We start from the raw sequence: 13692 nt of genomic DNA on the forward strand, positions 1-13692 counted from the left end.
CCTGGCTGGGTGACTGGGATCTCAAGAGAATGCTAAGAAGTGGCAGGTAATAGGATCAAAGGGAGGAATATTAAAAGAATGCTAAATAATAGGGAGTATCTGGGCTAGGAGAAATGGAAGGGGAATCCAAGGAGCCCCTGCAAGGCCAGACTTTCCCAGGCCCTTCAGACAAATGGACAAAAGCCCTCCTAATCCAAGGGAAAAAGGTCTTGGCTTGGGCTTGTACCCCATCAGATAGAATCTGAGCCAGACTGAATCTGAGTGCCTTAGAAATGGAATTTATATGCAGAAAGACTGTGGAAGGGATCTGGGGGTAGTCTAGTAGTCTGGGGTGATGGGAGCAGAGGTTTACAGAGGGTCTTGAGGAGAAGTCCAACAGGAGTGGGGTGATTGATCAAGGGTGGGAAACAGTTGGAAGAAATCAGAAGATAACAGACAATGGAAGGTTGGGGTGGCAAGCAGGGGGGCAATCCAGAGGTAGTAGATAATGGAACTCCAAGCTAGGTTCAGGGTAATGGATTTGGGTATGAAAAGTCAGATTAAGTAGGAAGATTTAAGGAGAATACAAGGAGGTTCCCAGAGTCTGTACCCCATCAGTACATTTTTCCTATACACCTGGGATATTCTCTTCTACAAATTCATATAGCATTTGTGAGAAAAGTAGAAATACCTGGGGAGCACATCTGGTGAGGCACAAATAATAGGGAACATATATGAACAGGTTGTACTTGTCAAATGGCTTCTTTTGCCCTTGATGATGCTAAGCCACCAATGTCTTCTGGCTGTCTCTTCCAGTTATATAGTCTTTTGTTGTTGTTCAGTCATTTTAATCATGTCTGATTCTTTGTGACACCAGATGGAGTTTTCTTGGCAAATATACTATAATGGTTTACCATTTCCTTCCCCAGCTCATTTTATAGATAAGGAAATGAAGACAAGCATAGTTCATTGACTTACCCAAGGTAACAGAGCTAGGAAGTGTCCGAGGTCAGATTGAACTCAGGAAGATGAAGATGAATCTGATTCCTGTTCCACTTCCCCACCTGGCTGCCCAGGCAGTCAGTCTTAGGTATTACTCCTCCTGGTCTCATGTGAGCACTGCTTGATGATATTCCACTAGCCCTAATATGACTTGCCATTGAACACAAAATTTCTGACTTCTGGATTGAGCTGGAGTTCTCCAACAATGTGCTACATCTTCCCCTCAAAACACAGATTCTTATCTGTGGGTCAATAGATTTCAAGGGGTTCACAGATTTGGATGGGGGAAAAAATCACACCTTTATTTTCAATAACCTTTGCTTTCCTTTGTAATCCTATATATTTTACTTTATACATGTAAAAGCATTATTCTGAAAGAATATCCATTGACTTTACCAAATTGGCAAAGGGTTCCATGACCAAAAAAAACAAGTCAAGGGTTCTTACTGTAAAAAGCAGAGTGGGCTCTGCCTTCTCTTTTAGCTGAGAGTGCAGTGGCTTAAGCTTCTACTTTTATCCAAGAAGGGACCTCACATAAGTATTACTGGATTAGGAAAGAACCCTTAGCTAGCTGTTTTTTCTTGAGGAGAGTTTAATTCCTCAAAACCTTAATTCCTCAGACCTATGCGTGTGGAATACAGCAACCCTTATTCAACTTAAACTCAGAGGCTTCTCAAGGCAGAAGGCAAAAAGGACTTTATTACAATTTATTCATTTATTGTAATTTATTACAATCTCATGAGAAGGGGCACTTCCCGAGAGACCATGGGCCGTGTCAGCAAGGGAGTGCACCTGAGCAGAGTGGAGTACATTATATTGTCCCTAACATGGAAGCCCACTAGCCTCTCTTCCCATTGGCTGAGAATCCAGACATACAGTCTAAGCATGGGAATCTACCCCAGAGGCAAAGAACATGGAAAGTATTATTGCTCACCAATGAGGGTTTTTGTTACCAAATATGGAACTTAAGGGAAGAATGCTGATGTGGCATAAGGGGGTAATGGGTACACCACGTCTTGTGACCAGAACTTTGCTGGAGCATTTTATTTGCCTAAGGGGGATACTTAGTTATTTTAGCTTTGGCAGGAAGGGTAGGGGTTTTGGGGAATTCATGCCTGAGGGGTCTTCACTTAACTTGATTTGACTCAATCCCTCTTTTTTTTGTCCCTCTGAAGTCCCCTCATACCACTCTCGGAAGGCTGCCTCTGCTAAATCATCCTCCCTATCTTCTTCTTCACTATGTTTGATTGGTGTCCAGCCTTGACTCTTTAAGACCATGAGTCTAACCGACCCTTCAGCTTTAGTTTCTGGCCTAATCATCTTTGAAAGAGAATCTTGCACTAGTCTAACTATTAGTTGTATCATGCAAAGGAGACAAATTGGGAGGAGTATAACTCCACTGATGGGGATGAGCCCAGACCATAATAGCTATTTCCACCAGCTATCTCTGAACCAGGACCACCAAGAAGTGTTAAATGGTGATGGCCAAGTCTGAATTGGAACGTGAGCCAATTTTCTAATATTCCTAGTGATTTCTTTTACTGCCTTTCCATTGTCACCTATTTTCATACAGCAAGTGGAAAGATTTAGCTTTCCACAAACTCCCCTTTTTTTCTTTAATAACATTCCTGTTTCCAAACTTAAATCCAATGAATACCTCCTCACATTCTTTCCCCTATGAATTCTTCCCTTCATCTATCTGGCCTTTATATGAATATGGGAAGGGAACAAAGTTGACCAATGCACTGACAAATTACAAGGAGGCAGTCCCCTTTCATAAATACAAATACAGAGATTCAAAATACAAAAGTAGATCAATGAATGATCAATTCAGAGGTTCCATCTCATAAAGCAATATGGGGAGGGACATCATCTGAAGCAGCTTTCTGGTCTGGATGCTTGTTCAAGCCATCTTCAGCACAGCATCTCAGCATCTTCTTCCCTTTATCTTGTAGAAATACAGATGTCCACTCTCCTACAAAACTGACCTTAATACCATTTTAGATGACAATTCCTAAGCTTTATACACTTATCACTCTTACAGAATCAAAATTGGAACTTTGGCCAATTGTCATGTTTAAGAAATTCACATTAGAACCCAGTTTTTACATTTTATATTAATTTACTATTCATTTTCCCCATCAGGAAGATTAGATGTCACTCAGGAATCAATGAGAGGCTTCAGTACTTACATAAATACAATAAATGATCATTTTTAACACAGTACATATCACCTCATAAAGCAATTACAACTTCTGGTCATGTGATGCTTCTTTTAAAGCATTTACAATATAGACCACAAACCATTTTTCTTTTAACATTAACCAACTGAGACAAAAATAATAATAACTATGTATGCTAACCTCACAAGCCTTTGACCTGATTTGTCTCCACACTATTACTAAGAATTGAAGGACCCTAACTTGTTGTTGGTCTAAAGTCCTAAGCCTAATAGCTTAATTTTTGGACTTAAACTCAGATGTTTCCCTACCAAAAATCTATTATTTAATAGATCTGGTATTAAGCTTACAAAACTTTTGATTATAGAAAATTACCACTAAGAGTTGGGACATTTCAGGGAAACGACATTTCCCTAACTTCATGTCAATTCCAGGCAGGAATAGATTGTCAACTAGCTTTCAGCCAGGCTTAAAGTCTGCCAGGTGTCAGTGGGGAAATTGAGTCAGGAGAATCCTACTTCAGCCCAGGCTGAACAGCCACTCTCCCACCCTTCCTATGAGATCACCTTTTTGCAGTTCATACCTGCATCTCACAGGCTCCCTGGCATCATGGATCAGTGGCTCAGACTGCCTTTTTTGCTATCCATACCTAGAGTTAGACTCAGAAGAACAGTCAATTAATAGTTCCATAAAATCTTAAAATAATAAGCTCCAATAATCAGTTTCAGATATGACTATAAGTTCACTTTGGCTAAGGAACATCTTTTGAAGCAAGTCTTAAGTAGCTTACATGCCTTCCTATACATATTCTAATTCTTGATTAAATAACAATCATAAAATCAAATTTACAATTAAAACCTTAAGTTTTTGCTCTAATAGATTTAAATGTTTCCCAAGCTTCTCTATACCTTTCTAATTCTGCTCAATCTAAGATAATGTGCTACACATATGATAAGTTCAAACACTAACTTCAACTTATGTTCATGAAATGAATTTATATCAAAACAGAAACATTTAACTTTTCCATCAATGCAAAAGATTACCAGAGGTTACCTGCCCCTAAGAAACTTAGACTGAAATTCTTTTCTCCAAATTGTCTTCATACAACAAATATCTTCCTCTTTTAAGAACAGTTTACAATTTATCACAAAACCCTCAAGAACCTAATTGGCAAAAATTACAAGATGTAAAACCAAGGCCTTTGCATATTTGCCCATAGGCTTCCTTTTACAAACATACTTTTGTAAATGCTTGATTCATAGCGAAAATTTTATTTAAAACTTCCTTCTTAACAGCTGAAATAAACTTTTAACATACTTTTAATACATCCTTAGATGGAGCAGGCTTGAAAATCACACCCATAAATAAAAATGTAACTGTATTTTTTCCAAGGATTCTCATTTTCTCAATAGAAATTCTACAACACAGAAACTCTTATGCAGAATTCATAACAGCTTTTTTTTTTACCAATTCATCATTAATTTAACAATGCAATTCCTAATATAAACTATTTAATTACTTAAAACTTAAAATAAGCCATTAACCCATTCAGCTGAATGCATTTCCACATCACCGTGCACAGTAATTCATCTCCTTACCACCATGTGAGCGAACTCTATCACCCTGATCAGATAGATTCATCTCAAATATAATTGAGCTATTAATTATCAAATCAAGTTACATGATTTTTCTGTCTTCTTAAAATACTTCCTCACATCCTCACTACTTGCTGAAACCATCTGAAACTGAGACATTTTCAGTCAAAACTTTTATCTTTCTAAGTCTCTCAATTCCATTACTCAGATTATCTAGTTCCTCCACATCTTAACCGTAACTGTCTGCACTGGAATCCTCTTCTAGATTAAATCTACCATTATATAGCAAACATCAGCATTTTTACTGCTTATTTATAACCAAATATAAATTTCAAATTATCAAATTTCTATTACATTCTTTTAAAACCCCAATTTATAAAAATACCAAACTCCAAATTTAAAAATTGTGTAGTGCTGCACCTAACATACACCCATCCTTATGTTAAGCACTTTACAATCATAAATGCCAAATAACAATATCTTTTCTGCTTGATCCTGATAGGAAGAGCATTCTCAGATGCTGCTTATTATTCCTTCAGGACAGATTTTAACTTGAAATTATATCAAACCTGGATTTGTAATCACTAATGATAAACATTTTAGCCCTCCTCTTTTTTTTCAAATACTCTTGCTACTGAAAGAAAACTTTATTTATAACTTCCCATAATCTTTTTTTTTAACTCTACTTCCTCAAAGAGCTGAAAAGCCATCTTCCAGCTCCCTTCTCACCTCCTAGGTCCACCAGACCAGGAGCTTTCCCAATTAACTCAGACTGGGAGGGGGAGGGGGCAACCTCTCCTGAGCACATGGTCTAGGCACATAGACACTGCTGTCTCATCCATATCCTTCTGCCTTGGGAATTTCAGGCTCTAGAAAGAGTTGAAATCCCATCTGCTCTCCTTAGGTTAGCACAAAATCTAGGCAAATATCCGAGGAACACCCATACTCACCCTCCTTATCTTCATCCTTCAAAATCTGGAGTTAATGCCTCCAAAAGAAATCACTGAAATTTCACAGTGAACTCAAAAGAAATCACTGAAATTTCACAGTGAACTTGCAATTTTAAACACACTGTCCTGTATCAGATACATTGACCCAATTCAAACCTAAAGTACAGATTTTAGCTTTGAGATCTCATCAAATCAAAACTCAACGTTTCCCTGCAGACTGCCTGAGGTTCATTTTCCCTTATCTTTCTTTTCACATTTAAAAATGTGGCCAGTCAGGGTCTAGAATGCAGAAAGATTTTTTTTTAAGTTTTCAAACTCTCTATTAACACCATTCATGGAACAGATCAAGCCAAACAGTTCACCACAAATTGGCCTCTGGCAGCCATAGGACTGCATAAGAACTTTCTTTCTCGTTAAGGGGCTTTTTGGCATTCACCATCAGATTTAACTGCCAGCACACCCAGTCCTCGGAGGACCAGTACCTTGGCCAATTTACATTTCCTCCCAGTGGGATCCCTGCCCAAACAAAACAACAAAACTTAATCATTTTCTTCTTATCTTTCCCTTTACATTTTTGTGTTTCATCTCAATTGCTAAGTCTATTCCCCAAGGGGCTATCCTCTGGAATGTCTGGAAATGAAATTTTGGGACGAGTCACCTTTAATTGTCCCTTTCCCATGGCTCGAGAGATCTTGCCTTCAAAAAAAGCTCACTTGGTCTTGCCATGAGAAGTCCGGAGGGAGTGGTGGAATTTACAACCAACCCCTTCTCTGCCAGTCACCCAGGGGTGCTCACTTGATCTTGCCTGAGTAATCCACTCAAGCTCACAAGATCTTGCTTGCCTGGGCTGTGCGCACAACTCATGTGACTGATATTCTGGCTGGTCTTCCTGGCCAAATTAATCAGTGCTGTCTTGGCTCCGGAGTCCCTTTATTTTCCTCTTTATTTTTGTTTTTGCCTCCTCCAAGTTCCTCTCTTTGGGTGGTTACGCAAGTGCAGTTGGATCTCAAAAACCAATTTCAAGGACCTCCAAGATAACCTCGGTTGGTGCCAGGTCCCTGTTAATGGTCTGAGAGAGTCCTCGCTAAGGGGAAAAATCCCAGACAAGCCCCCCAAACTGTGTGGGATTCAGCAACCCTTACTCAGCTTAAACTTAGAGGCTTCTCAAGGCAGAAGGCAAAAAGGAATTTATTACAATCTCATGAGAAGGGGCACTTCCCGAGAGACCATGGGCTGTGTCAGCAAGGGAGTGCACCTGAGCAGAGTGGAGTACAACATTATATTGTCCCTAACATGGAAGCCCACTAGCCTCTCTTCCCATTGGCTGAGAATCCAGACATACAGTCTAAGCATGGGAATCTACCCCAGACACAAAGAACATGGAAAGAATTATTGCTCACCAATGAGGGCTTTTGTTACCAAATATGGAACTTAAGGGAAGAATGCTGATGTGGCATAAGGGGGTAATGGGCACACCAGGTCGTGTGACCAGAACTTTGGTGGTTCTCCACCATCCTGGAGTATTTTATTTGCCTAAGGGGGATACTTAGTTATTTTAGCTTTGGCAGGAAGGGTAGGGGTTTTGGGGAATTCATGCCTGAGGGATCTTCACTTAACCTGATTTCACTCCTTTGTACTGTTACTCTCTAAAATGATTTTCCCCACCCAAGTCATACCCTAAGGAGCGCCCCCCGGCAGTGTCTAAGTGTCTGTCTCCAGTCTTCCCCCCCTCCCCACTCCCCAAACATTTATCTATTCATTTATTTATACCTCAATTTCCTCCTTACCAAGGGCAGGGTTTCTCTCTCCAGCTTCCATCTATCCCACTTGCAGATAATTAAGTGTTGTAACTCCTTCTTATTACTTGATTGCCTAAGTGCACCCCTTCAGAAACATTTTAGGGTCTTTCTTTTCAACAAAACACCAAAAGCTGTCTCCTGGATTTCCCCAAACCTGAAATTCTTGTTTGTCTTCCAAGTAGATGAATGGGAATAGCAGCATTTACTAATAGCTAGCACTCACAGAGTCCCTTAAAGTTTACAAAGGGCCTTACATACGTTAATTCATTGGATCTCCTAATCTACTAAAGTTCTGCTTCCAGGAATTGTTCTCCATCTCATTTTCTTTCAAATTTCTACCTTTTATTAGGTATATGTGGACAACAACTACCTTTTCCAGGCCCAGAGCAATGCTCCTCATATATTATTAATGAGAGGGTTAGGCTACATTATAGGTATATTATATACATATATAGGTATATTATAACAGATAGATACATAATAGGTATATATATGTAATATATAGATATAGATAATAGGTGTATATATGCATATGTATGTATACATAAAACTTTATTGGCTAGATTTGAATTTACTTTCTGATTCTAGATCTAGAGTTCTAAGTATTACTTAGCTGCCTCAAATGATCTATAAACTCCCTTTCTGCTCAATACTTTATGATTCTGTGAAATCATATCAATTTCTCAACTTCCCTCTTTCTATTACTTGAACTACCATTCTCCCAGTCACAGACCTAAACTTTGGAGTCATTTTAACTCCCCCCTTTTCCCTCATCTTCCATATTCAATATAAACTAGTCCCCTGAAATATTTCATACCTCATCACCTCCTTTTTATTTCCACTGTTATCCCCTTAACTCAGGTTCTTAGTAATGATCACCTGTACTTTTGCAGCAATGTTTTGTTAAGTGATTAATTTATTTTTAGTTTTTAACATTCATTTCCATAAGATTTTGAGTTTTGAATTTTCTTCCTTTCCTTCTCCTCCCCTCTTCCCAAAACAATCTCATATAGGCTCTACTTATACATTCATATTAAATATAATTTCATATTAGTCATGATGTAAAGAGGAGTTAGAACTAATAGGAGGAAAAAAGAAACAAAACAAAGCAAAAAAAGAAAAGGAGAGCAAATACATGCTTTCATCTGCATTCAGACTCCAACATTCTTTCTCTGGATGTGGATAGCATTTTCCATCATTAGTCTATTGGAGTTATCTTAGATCCCTGCACTGCTGAGAAGGGCTAAGTCTGTCAAGGTCAGTCATCAAACAATGTGGCTGTTACTGTGTACAATGTTCTCCTGGTTCTGCTCATTTCACTCTGCATCAGTTCATGTCTTTCCAGGTTTTTCTGAAGTCTACATGTTCATCATTTCATCACAATAGCATTCCTTTACATTCATATACCACAACTTCTTCAGCCATTCCCCTACTGATGGACATCCCCTCAATTTCCAATTCTTTGCCACCACAAAAAGAGCTGCTATAAATATTTTTGTATATATGGGTCCTTTTCTGACTTTTATGATCTCTTTGGGATACAGTCCTAGAAGTGGTATTGCTGGGTCAAAGGGTATGCACAATTTTATAGCCCTTTGGGCATAGTTCCAAATTGCTCTCCAGAATGGTTCAATCAGTTCACAACTCTACCAACAATGTATTAGTGTTCCAATTTTCCCACATCTCCAATATTTACCATTTTCCTGTTTTGTCATGTCAACCAATCTGATCAGAGTCATTTTGATTTACATTTATCTAATCAATAGTTATTGAGAGCATTTTTTCACATGACTACAGATAGTTTTAACTTCTTCCTCTGAAAACTACTTGTTCATATCCTTTTACCATTTATCAATTGAGAAAGCAACCTCTTTTTTAAAAAATTAAATTTTACTTTTACATCCCTGTTCTCTGACTCTCATTCCCTTTCTCCTCCAACACAATTAAGAAAGCAAGAAAAATGAAACACCTTCTATATACATGTATACTTAAGCAAAACAAATTCTAGCCCTATATTTGTCTTTACAATACTGCTGTTATCATATGAACTACTCTCCCGATCCATTTACTTTGTAGTGTATGGAGAGCTAGCTCTTTTGTTTTTGAGGGCCTCTATATGTAGGTAAAACAAAGGCTGTCCCTCATCCAAAGGGAAACTCTCCAAAGTTTCTATTGTAGGAAGTTGGGGATGGGAACATGAGCTCCTATAATGTCTTCCCAGAGTCTTTTCCTTTAGTAACCTGAAGTGGGGTTGGCATCTTCCATCCTCCCTCTCAAAGCTAGAAACCAGAACTGCCATAATCAGCTCAAAAGTCCCACAGAAAACAAAAGAAGGCTAGAGATCTATCCATCTTACCTACTCTGCCTTGACCCTCACCAGGGCTGGGCATTCATCTCCATCAATCAAGAGAGAGTCCCATACCAATGGGCTCTGGGACAGGGGTTACCATTAGTAACTTCTTAATTGGTCTCCTTAAGTCTATTCTAACCCCATTCAATTCATCTTACAGTAACCAAAATAATCACTCCTCTGATCAAAAAAAACATTATGACATTAAAGTAGTTGAGTTTGAATTACTGAAATAAGTTCAGTGAGCTTGACATCTAAAGTGTTCATATTCCTTCTCCAATCTCCTTTCCAGCATGTCTGGTACTATTTCTGTTCACATACCCTACACTCTATTCAAATTGGACCTACTGGCTATTTCTCAAGCTTATCTTGAACCTTTAGACCCCAAATCTTTGCATGTGCCATTGCCTTTTCCAGGAATATTATCATTTTCTCCCCTGCTGCACCTATCAAGGTCCTACAAATACTTTAAGGTCCAACTCAAATGTTATTCCCTCATAAAACCTTCGAGGATGCCCTGAACAAAATGTGATACCTCTTTCTTCTCATAACTTTGATATGTACTGTCTTTGGCTTTTGCTATATTCTGTTCTCCCCCCTCTTGACCTCCTAAGTTATTTCTTCTTGAAGGAGTCAGTTGTAATGCTATACTTGCTCCAGTCATTGGAATGACTGGTTTTTAAAGGCATTTGATGATTTTCAGATGACCCCTAGGATTGAAGACCAAGTTTCCTCAGCCTATTATTCTATGTAACTTCCCTCTAAAAGTACTTCTCTAATTACCTTTCTCACTTACTCTAAAGCTTATAGTTGAGGTGGTTGCCTCAGTCAAACAAATTGAGACCTATTAAAGACCTTAGCTTAAAAAGGCCAAGGTCTCCCACTGCATCCAGGGCCATCTCCAATCATCCTGGTCTACATATATCTTGCCACTGGATCCACATGGCCCCAGAAGAGAGAGTGAGGCTGGTGACTTTATTTTTCCCCCAAAATTTATTAATTTGTTTTCAATTTTCAACATTCACTTCCATAAGTTTTAAATTTTCTCCCCCTCCCCAAGACTGCATGCAATCTTATATGGGCTCTACATATACATTCCCATTAAACACATTTTCACATTAATAATGTTGCATAGAAGAATTATAGCAAATGGGAGAAATCATGAGAAAAACAAAACAAAACAGAACAAAAGAGAAAACAGTCTGCTTTTTTCTGTGTTCTGATTCTATAGTTCTTTCTCTGCATGTGGATGGTATTTTGCATCATGAGTCCTTTGAAAGTGGTTCTTACATTGCTGTGAAGGGCTAAATCTATTATAAACAATCCTTGAACACTGTGACTCTTACTGTGTATAATGCCCTCCTGGTTCTGCTCATTCCACTCAGCAGCAGTTCATATAGATCTTTCCAGGTTTTTCTGAAACCCTCCTGTTTGTCATTTCTTATAGCACAATAGTATTCCATTACATTCATATACTACAACTTGTTCTGCCATTCCCCAATTGATGGGCATCCCCTAAATTTCCAGTTTTTGGCCACCACAAAAAGAGCCGCTATAGATATTTTTGTACATATGTGTCCTTTTCTCATTTTTATGATCTCTTTGGGATACAATCCAAATGATATTGCTGGGTCAAAGGGTATCCACATTTTTATAGCCCTTTGAGCATAGTTCCAAACTGCTCTCCAGAATGGTTGGCTCAGCTCACAGCTCCACCAACAATGAATCAGTGTTCCAATTCTCCCACATCTTCTCCAACATTTATCATTTTCTTGTTTTGTCATGTTAGAGGCCGGTGACTTTGAACAATCCTCCCTCACTTAAATCCAATTTACTTGCATGTCATGGCATCATCTCCATGATGTCAAGGTCCTTTTCCAGCATGAAGGATAAACAACAATACTTGAGGTATTAAGGCATGTCACCACTCACTTTAAGTGGAGAGAAGTGACTTGAGTAAATCAACCAACCCCATCCTTAAAAGTATCAGGTAAGACACTAGGTACAGGGTGTAGAAAGATAAAAACTCAACAAACCTTGCTCCCAAGATATTCATTCATTCTGTCTGAGGAGAAAATATTTAATCTTGAAAAAGTTGGTACTTGGGCTGAGCTTTGAAGGACACTGGATTAAGAAATTGAGATAGGGAGAGATTACATTCCATGAACTGGGTACAGCAAATGCAAAGGTATGGAGCTAAGAGACAATGTCACAACTTCTATTTCTTTCATGGTGAGTGTCCTTTAAAGTGCAGTGAAGAGGACTTATTTAGTAACTAACAGTACACAACTCCTAATTTCATACCATTTCCACATAAAACTGCAGTTTGAAAGGTCAAAGAATATCAAAATACCAGAAAACACAAATTCAGAAATACTGACTTGGGGATATATTTAGTCATTAGTTATATATATGTTCACAGAAGAGCAAAATGTTTTTTAAAATTATGTTTTATAACACACATAAAATAACCTTATAGCTTGCAAATCTGTATTTCATTTGTTGTTTGCATATGGTCTCCCCATTATAAAGTGAGTCACTTGAGGGCAAGGACTGTGTTTTGCCTTTCTTCGTATTAAATAATATGCATTTATTAAGCACCTATCATGTGCCAGGTTCCCTGCTAAGTGCTAGGAATACAAAAAGAGGCAAAGGATAGTCCTGGCCCTCAAGGAGCTTACTATCCTGTGGGAGACACAAAATGCTTATACAAAGCAAGCAGCTTATAGGATAGATAGGAAATAATTAACAAATGGAAAGAACTAGAATTAAGAGAGGTTATAGAAGGCTTCCAGTAGAAGGTAGTTTTGTTTTTTTTTCTGGTGGGGGGGCTTAAAGGTAGCCATTTTGGGGGAGAGGAGAAAAAAAGTTGCATGATAATTTTGGCTGTTGTCTTTTGTTCTTGAAGAGGACCAAAATGACATCACTATAGTAAAGTCAAGTTTCAGTGTGTCCGACTGTGTCTGATCAGACCAATATGAGCTGGAAATGCTCTAACACAGGTCAGGCACAAATAGTCCATGTGAACATTTAGGGTAGATATTCTAAATTTGCACATCCTTCGTTTCCTTTGAGCTGTTTCAATTCTACTTTGCTCAAAGAACTCAAAACCTTCTCTGATATGGACATGCCATGCTGAGCAGTCCTGTGCCATTGTCTCCCATGTCACACAATCAGTTCCAAAGTTCCTGAGAGAGACTTTCAAAGTGTCCTTGTATCGCTTCTTCTGAGTACCATGTGATCGCCTGCCTCATGGGAGTTCTCCATAAAATAGTCTTTTTTGGCAAGTGCATGTTTTGCATCCAAACAAGTGTTGCTCTCTCTGAAGCATAGTTTGAATACTTGGCAGTTCAGCTCGAGAAAGGATGTCAGTGTCTGGTACCTTATCCTGCCAGGTGATCCTCAGAATCTTCCTAAGACAGTTCAAATGGAAGTAATTCAGTTTCCTGGCATGTTGCTGTCAGACTATCCGGGTTTCACAGGCATACAACAATGAAGTCAGCACAACGGCTCTGCAGACCTTCAGTTTGGTAGTCAGTCTAATACCTCTTCTCTCCCAACTTTTCCTTGGAGCCTCCCAAACACGGAGCTAGCTCTGGCAATGCCTGCATCAACCTCATCTCAGTGTGTACATCCCTAGAAAGTACGCTGCCAAGGTAAGTGAACTTATCCACAGCACTCCAAACTTCTCCATTTGCTGTCACCGATGGTTCCACGTATGCATGGTGTGGTGGTGGCTGAGGGAGCACCTGCATTTTCTTGATGTTATTAAGCCAAAATTAGCCCAGGCAGCAGAGAATCGATCCACACTATCATTGGCAAACAGAAAGTCCCACA

The sequence above is a fragment of the Notamacropus eugenii genome, chromosome 5 (genome assembly GCF_028372415.1).
Source record: "Notamacropus eugenii isolate mMacEug1 chromosome 5, mMacEug1.pri_v2, whole genome shotgun sequence".
Taxonomy (NCBI): domain Eukaryota; kingdom Metazoa; phylum Chordata; class Mammalia; order Diprotodontia; family Macropodidae; genus Notamacropus; species Notamacropus eugenii.